Genomic DNA, 7,640 nt, shown 5'->3' with positions numbered 1-7,640 from the left:
TAAAGAAAATAAATGTGATTTTAATAAAAACAGTTTAAAATGTGTTAAAAAGAATAAAACAGGAGTAAAAGTGTTTTGGATAAAAAGTGCAGTCAATGTGAAGCAGCACAGTGCTCATTTAGTAAATGCAGAGTTAAACAGATGTGTTTTTAATCTTGATTTAAAAGTGTCTACTGTTGAAGCACATCTGATCTTGTAATGAGTCTGTGTTTCTGCCCTGTTTCTGTCTGCTGTCTTTCCCTGTTGTTAATTGTTTGCTCCGCCCACTCATTGGTTACCACGGACATTAATTGAACTCCATCTCTCCTTCAGGTGTGTTGTCTTTGTCTCTGATTGTCTCTGCTTTGTCATTGGTTCCTGTCAGTTATATATACTCTGTTTGCTCACTTCCCTGTTGCTAGTCGTTGTCTATATGTTTGTGTTCCTGTTTCCTGTTAGCGCTGTGTGTTGCCTAGTTTTTCCAGTCTGTTATCTGTTTCTTGACTTAGTTTATTAAAATGTTTAAAACTGCACTTGGATCCTCACTCGCCTTTGTCCTGCACCGTGACAGAACGACTAGCCAAATGGATCCAGCAGAAATTTTGCTCTGTTTATGTCAGGGGAATTCCCCACTTGAGGAATATGTGGAGGTGTTCCTGGACCTGTGCAATGGGGAGAGGGCCCTTAAGGACATGTTCCGGCATGGATTGGAGGATGGGCTGCGCCATCTAATGCCATTGGGCCGAGAGATGGAGTCCTTTACAGACCTCGTCAACCTAGCGCTGCTCTTGGGCGGATCCTCTCTGAGCGTGAGCAGGGCAGAGACGGACACTGGTCCTAAATATTTTTTTTGGGGGTAGCGGTAGGCATCGGGGTCCGTGGGCCACCCGAACCCGCCGACGCACCCGAACCCGCTGAGACACCGGAACCGACCTGACTGACCGGGTCGACAGAACCGGCCGGACTGACCGGGCTGACGGAGCCAACTGAACCGACCGGGTCGACGGAACCGACCAGGTCAACGGAACCAGCCGGGCTGACTAGGTTGACGGAACGAGCCGAACCGACCGGGTCGACGGAACCTATCGGGTCAACGGAGCCAGCCGAACCTATCGGGTCGACGAAACCAGCCGGACCGACCGGGTCAACGGAACCGACCGGGTCGACGGAACCAGCGAGTATGGTTGCGCCCAAGCCCCGTAGACTCTCTGTCCTGCCTGAAGGGCTTGGTACCAAACTGCTCTGCCTATCTGCTCTGTCAGTCCCTAGTTCTGTCTCTCCCTCTCCTGTCCCCACTTATAGGTTCAGAGCACCTCCAGCACCACCTTGGCCGCCAACTCTGCTATGGTCTCTGGCTTGACCTGTAGGACCACCCTGGCTTCCAGCTCTGCTCAGGTCTCTGTCTCCACCTGCAGCACCACCCTGGCCGCCAACGCCGTTATGGTCTCTGGCTCGGCCTGCAGCACCACCCTGGCCGCCAACTCCGCTGTGGTCTCTGGCTCGGCCTGCGGCACCACCCTGGTCTTCTGTCCTGCTTTGGCCTTCTGCTCTGCCAGCTCTGCCCTGGCCTTCAGCTCCGCCCTGGTCTCCTGCTCTGCCGGCTCCGCCCTGGCCTCCTGCTCTGCCGGCTCCGCCCTGGCCTTCAGCTCCGCCCTGGCATCCTGCTCTGCCGGCTCCGCCCTGGCCTTCAGCTCCGCCCTGGCCTCCTGCTCTGCCGGCTCCGCCCTGGCCTTCAGCTCCGCCCTGGCCTCCTGCTCTGCCAGCTCCGCCCTGGCCACCTGCCCGGTCAGCCTCACCACTACGCGACCTCGACCCGCCCTTCCACCCTGTTGCGCATTCGCTCCGTCCTCCTGGACTGGTTTTCTGTGGCCTTGTGAGCATCTGGAAGCCGCTCGTTGCGGGGGGTTCTGTAATGAGTCTGTCTGTGTTTCTGCCCTGTTTCTGTCTGCTGTCTTTCCCTGTTAATTGTTTGCTCCACCCACTCATTGGTTAGCACGGACATTAATTGAACTCCATCTCTCCTTCAGGTGTGTTGTCTTTGTCTCTGGTTGTCTCTGCTTTGTCATTGGTTCCTGTCAGTTATATATACTCTTTGCTCACTTCCCTGTTGATAGTCGTTGTCTATATGTTTGTGTTCTTGTTTCCCGTTAGCTCTGTGTGTTGCCTAGTTTTTCCTGTCTGTTATCTGTTTCTTGACTGACTTTATTAAAACGTTTAAAACTGCACTTGGATCCTCACTCGCCTTTGTCCTGCACCATGACAGATCTCTTCTGGAAGCTGATTCCAGCTATAGGTGGTGTAATAACTAAATGCTGATGCACCTTGTTTTGAGTGAACCCTTGGTATCTCTAACTGACCTGATCCTAATGATCTGAGTAGTCTGCTTGGTTTATGTTCAGTTAGCATATCTGTAATGTATTTCGGTCCTAAGCCATGAAGTGATTTTACAAACGAGTAACAATACTTTAAAATCTATTCTAAATGTAACTGGAAGCCAGTGTAAGGACCTGAGGACTAGAGTGATGTGCTCAGACTTTTTGGTTCTGGTCAGAATTCTGGCAGCAGCGTTCTGTATGAGCTGCAGCTGTTTAATGGTCTTTGTGGGGATCCCACTCCTTCCATTGCAATAATCCACCCTGCTAGTGATGAAAACATGAACAAGTTTCTCTAAGTCCTGTCTTGAGACAAAACATCTAATTCTGGCTATATTTCTGAGATGGTAGTAAGCTGATTTGCTTATCACTTTCACATGACTACTGAAATTAAGGTCAGACTCTAAAGTTACACCAAGATTTCTGACTTTATTTTGTGTCTTTAGACCCCTACATTTACATTTACATTTACGGCATTTAGCAGACACCCTTATCCAGAGTGACTTACAACTGAGCAACTGAGGGTTAAGGGCCTTGCTCAGGGGCCCAGCAGTGGCAGCTTGGTGGACCTGGGGTTCGAACCCATGACCTTCCGATCAGTAGCCCAACACCTTAACCACTGAGCTACCACATCCCCGGTACAACACAACCCCTAGAGTCAAGGTGTGTGTTAACCTTGAGTGTTTCATCTTTATTTCCGAATACAATGACTTCGGTTTTGTCTTTGTTTAACTGGAGGAAGTTTTGACACATCCAACTGTTAATTTCATCAATGCACTTACATAGAGAGTCAATGGGGCTGTAGTCATTAGGGGACAGGGCTAAGTATAACTGGGTGTCATCTGCATAGCTGTGGTAAGCAATTTGGTTCTTTTTCATTATTTGACCAATTGGGAGCATGTACAAATTAAAGAGAAGCGGTGCAAGAATTGAGCCCTGTGGGACTCCACATGCCATGTATGTCCACTCAGATTTATGGTTACCTATGTTCACATAGTAACCTCTCCCTTTTAGGTATGATTTAAACCATTTGAGGACCATCCCAGAAAGCCCTACCCAATTTTCCAGTCTATGTAAAAGTATGGTGTGATCTACTGTGTCAAAGGCAGCATTAGCTCTAGTAGCACCAGCACTGATATTTTACCTGAATCAGAGTTTAAGCGAATATCATTTATTATCTTTATGAGCACTGTCTCTGTGCTGTGATGCTGGCGGAAACCAGATTGAAAATTGTCCAGATAGCCGTTTGAGTTTAAGAATTTGTTCAGCTGATTGAAAACAACCTTTTCAATGAGCATGCCTATAAAAGGAAGATTTGAGATTGGTCTGTAGTTGCTAAGTATGGTTTTGTCTAGGTTACTCTTTTTTAGGAGAGGCTTAACAACTGCCATTTTTAGGGACTCTGGAAAAGTGCCTGAGAGCAGAGAGGTATTTACTATTTTTAAGAGTTCAGTTTCTAAGCAGTTAAGTACCTTTTTGAGAAAGGATTTGGGGAGGGTGTCAAGGCTGCAAGTTGATGCTTTAAGATGTTGTACTGTTTCTTCCAAGGTTTTTATATAAATTATGTCAAATTCTGAGAAAATGACAAATTTTTGAGGTTGTTGTAATGAGGTCTGACTGACCACATTACCATATGAGGCCGTATTTATTGCCATTCTGATATTACTGATTTTCTCAGAGAAAAAGGTTGCAAACTCATTGCATTTGTTGTCAGAAAGCATTTCACTAGGAACTTGATTTGGGGGGTTTGTTAGTCTCTCTACAGTAGCAAAAAGAGTGCGAGTGTTGTTTATGTTGTTGGTTATAATGTTTGAGAAGAAGATCTGTCTAGCTGTGCCTAGTTCTACATTGAAAGCACGAAGACTGTCCTTATAGATGCTATAATGTACTTCAAGTTTTTTTTCCGCCAAATATGTTCAGCTTTTCTGCATGTTCTTTTCATGCAAAAGTTCACAAAAGTGTTTAAAACATTTAACAGTTCAATTGCAGTATTGTTTTCTGCATTGTCTATATGAATGTTGAAATCTCCAGCAATAACAAAATAATCAAATTCAGAGGAGATTTTTGATAAAAGTTCTGAGAATTCATCAACAAAAGTTGGGGTGTATTTGGGAGGCCTATAAATAATTGTAAACAGAATGCGTGGTGTACCTTTTAGATCAATACACAAATATTCAAAAGACTGGTAATCACCAAGTAACACTTACTTGCATTGAAAGGCATCTTTGAATAAAGCAGCTATTCCTCCACCTCTTCTAACAGACACTTATAAAAGTAAAGTTGGGTGGGGCTGATTCATTGAGGACTGTAGCACTGCAGCTGTCATCTAACCAGGTTTCATTTAGAAACATGAAGTCCAGGTTGTTAGTGGTGATAAGATCATTAACTAAAAATGATTTGTTCTTTAATGAACGGATGTTCAGAAGTGCTAATTTAACAGTAACTGGTTTTGGTGTGTAACTGGTTTTGGTGTGGAATGACGTCTAATAGGCAGTAGATTAGACAGAATTGTCGTGCGGCTGGAGAGGGCCTTCGTCTGTCTATCACATATCAGGACAGAGATAGGGAAAGCTAAAGGGACATTGGGCTCCTGCACGTTCTGAAAACATTTCTGATTGTTACTGCTGTCATAGCAGGGACCCAACACATATCAGTTACCAGTACTGTTTGCAGATGAGGGCTGGTGTGATCCCTGATGTTGAGGCAGAGGTCGGAGTGCTCTCTCAGATGGAGGGGGAGGGCAGGCTGGGCCCGGAGGCTTTGGTGACTGTGGAGCCCGCCGTTTCTTGGTTGATATTTGGGGACTCGCAGCAATAGAGTGGGAAAGCTTTGTTCCAGCAGATACCAGTTTCTCAATTTTCTCTGAAAAGCACAGAAGTGGTGATTTTGGAGAGAAGGGGAGTGTTGGGAGTGTTATCTTGTTTTTCCTGGTTGTTATCCACAGAAACGTCCTTGGGTGTTGATTCACCATCCAGCTGTAGTGAGGTCTGTGGGCAGGGCTCAGCCTGAGCTGTGTCTGCGAATAGTAGTTGTTGTGGCTGCGGAGTTTTATCCTTGTCAACTGAATGTCCATCCAGGTGTTGGTGTGAAATCCTGTGGTCATTTAGGCCGTTCAGGAGTGGACTGGCACACTCAGCTGATGAATGATGAAGGGAGAAAAAGATATTGTCTTTAAGCAACCTAGCACCTAGTTTGTTTGGGTGGATACCATCTGTGTTAAAAAGTTGCCTTTGATTCCAGAAGATATTAAAATTGTCAATGTAATTCAGTCCTCTCATGGTGCAGGTTTTTTGCAGCCATGAATTTAAACTTAGTAGCCGAGAAAACATATTTGTTCCTCTGGCTGGGAGAGGTCCACTGATTGAATGCTTGAACTTTCAGTCTTGCAAGTGTTTCAAAAAGTTCAATGAAATCCCTCTTGAGGAGCTCAGACTGCTCTTTCCAGATATCATTCTTTCCCTCATGTATGACAATCTGACTGACAGACTTATGTTTCATCAGAATGTTGCAAGGTTCCTTGTTAACATCAGAAACCGTTGCCTGAGGAAACAGTATGTACGGGTAGCCTTTCTTCCAATGTTTCTGATAGTAGAGTCACCCACTATCATTACATTTTGGGATGTTTCACCCAAACTCACTAGTGCTTCAAATGTATTTTCAAGCCGCACAGAGGGTGGTAGAATACGAATAGTTGTAGTCGAGTTGTACCCATATCTGGGGTAGATGGTGCTAATGCAGCAATTTGTGACACTCGTGACAGTCTAATGACAGTCTTACATCACTTGAATAAGACTCATCTCTCACTCTCTCACTCACTCATTTTCTACCGCTTATCCGAACTACTTGAATAAGACATGGATGATAAATCAACTCCATCATCTTTTAATAGACGGTTAACGGGTAGGGAGAGATTTCTGTGCACACACTTTTCTCTGCCTGTTTCAGTGTCTCTTATGCGATAGACATTAATTAATGGGTAACCTCACTAACATCACTTTGTAGAGGTTGGACTCCCACTTGTCTGCAATTTTCCGTTTGCCATGCTTACCATGGTTACAGCACTATTAGTGATCTGCAGAATATTCCACAGCTTCTTACAAAGGCTGAGAAAGGCACCTTGACCCTGATCACCAACTCTAGTTATTCCAGAGGAATGGTCAGGAGTGCTCACTACTTGACAGTTAGTGGTAAGTTGGAAAGAATCTGGATGCCTTGATTAACAACTCCATCAACCTGATTGAGCAAAGACTGGTAAGGTTCTGTAACAAGTCGATGACTTACACTGGACTGAACAAATGGCCCTGTTCAATGTGTCCGCGACTATGTTCTTAGAACCAGGTATGTATTTCAGGTCGAAGATAAAGGAAGCTAACTTAGCAACCCAGCATTGCTTGAAAGCATCGAGTCATGGCTTGGTAAGTATGTTGGTTAAAGGATTATTATCCATCCAAGCTACAAAATGATGACCCTTCAACCAAGCCCATTTAAGTGTGAGAAATTACAGACTATGAGCCAGGTAATTCATAGAATAGAAGAATAGAACGGGCAGAGAAGCCTTTATTATCGCCACATATACATTACTGCACAGTGGAATTCTTTTCTTCACATACCCCAACTGAGGAGGATGGGGTCAGAGTGCAGGGGCAGCTATGATACAGCGCCCCTGGAGCAGGGAGGGTTGAGGGCCTTGCTCAAGGGCCCAACAGTGGCAGCTTGGCTGTGCTGTTTCTTGAACCCCAATCCTCTGATCAACAACCCAGAGCCTTAACCAGTTGAGCCACCTTCATCTGAGACAGTGAAAGTCTCTTACTAGCAAATGCTACTGGCCTAGCCAAAGTGCCACTCTCTGGGATCTGGGAGAAAACAGCACCTAGTCCATTAAAAAGATGCATCTACAGCTAGTATGAAGTCACATTCAAAGTTTGGTTGTGCTAATGTTACGCTTGTAAGAAGGTCCTCTTTCAAAGTGTCAAATGCTTTCTGGCATTTGTCTGTCCAGTCTGTTGATGAAAGCTTGATGCACATGGCTTTTGGGTTGAGTTTCTTCCTCGTGCCTCTAGAGTTTCTTATGACGGTTTTGGATCAAACTAAGGCTTGGCTTTAACAGAACATCACTCTATGAAATGTTGGTAGTATAACACCATAGAATGATCTGATTTTCTTATGACATGGTGTGATTCCATCAGAGCCCACCAAGTCGACTATCTTAACAAATTATGTGGCCAAGAAACTTAACAGATTTTCTCAAGAAATGGGGACCATCCTTGTTTTGAAAATGTTGAGCTTGAG

The sequence above is a fragment of the Tachysurus vachellii genome, chromosome 6 (genome assembly GCF_030014155.1).
Source record: "Tachysurus vachellii isolate PV-2020 chromosome 6, HZAU_Pvac_v1, whole genome shotgun sequence".
Lineage (NCBI taxonomy): Eukaryota > Metazoa > Chordata > Actinopteri > Siluriformes > Bagridae > Tachysurus > Tachysurus vachellii.
This window is presented reverse-complemented; position numbering follows the sequence as displayed.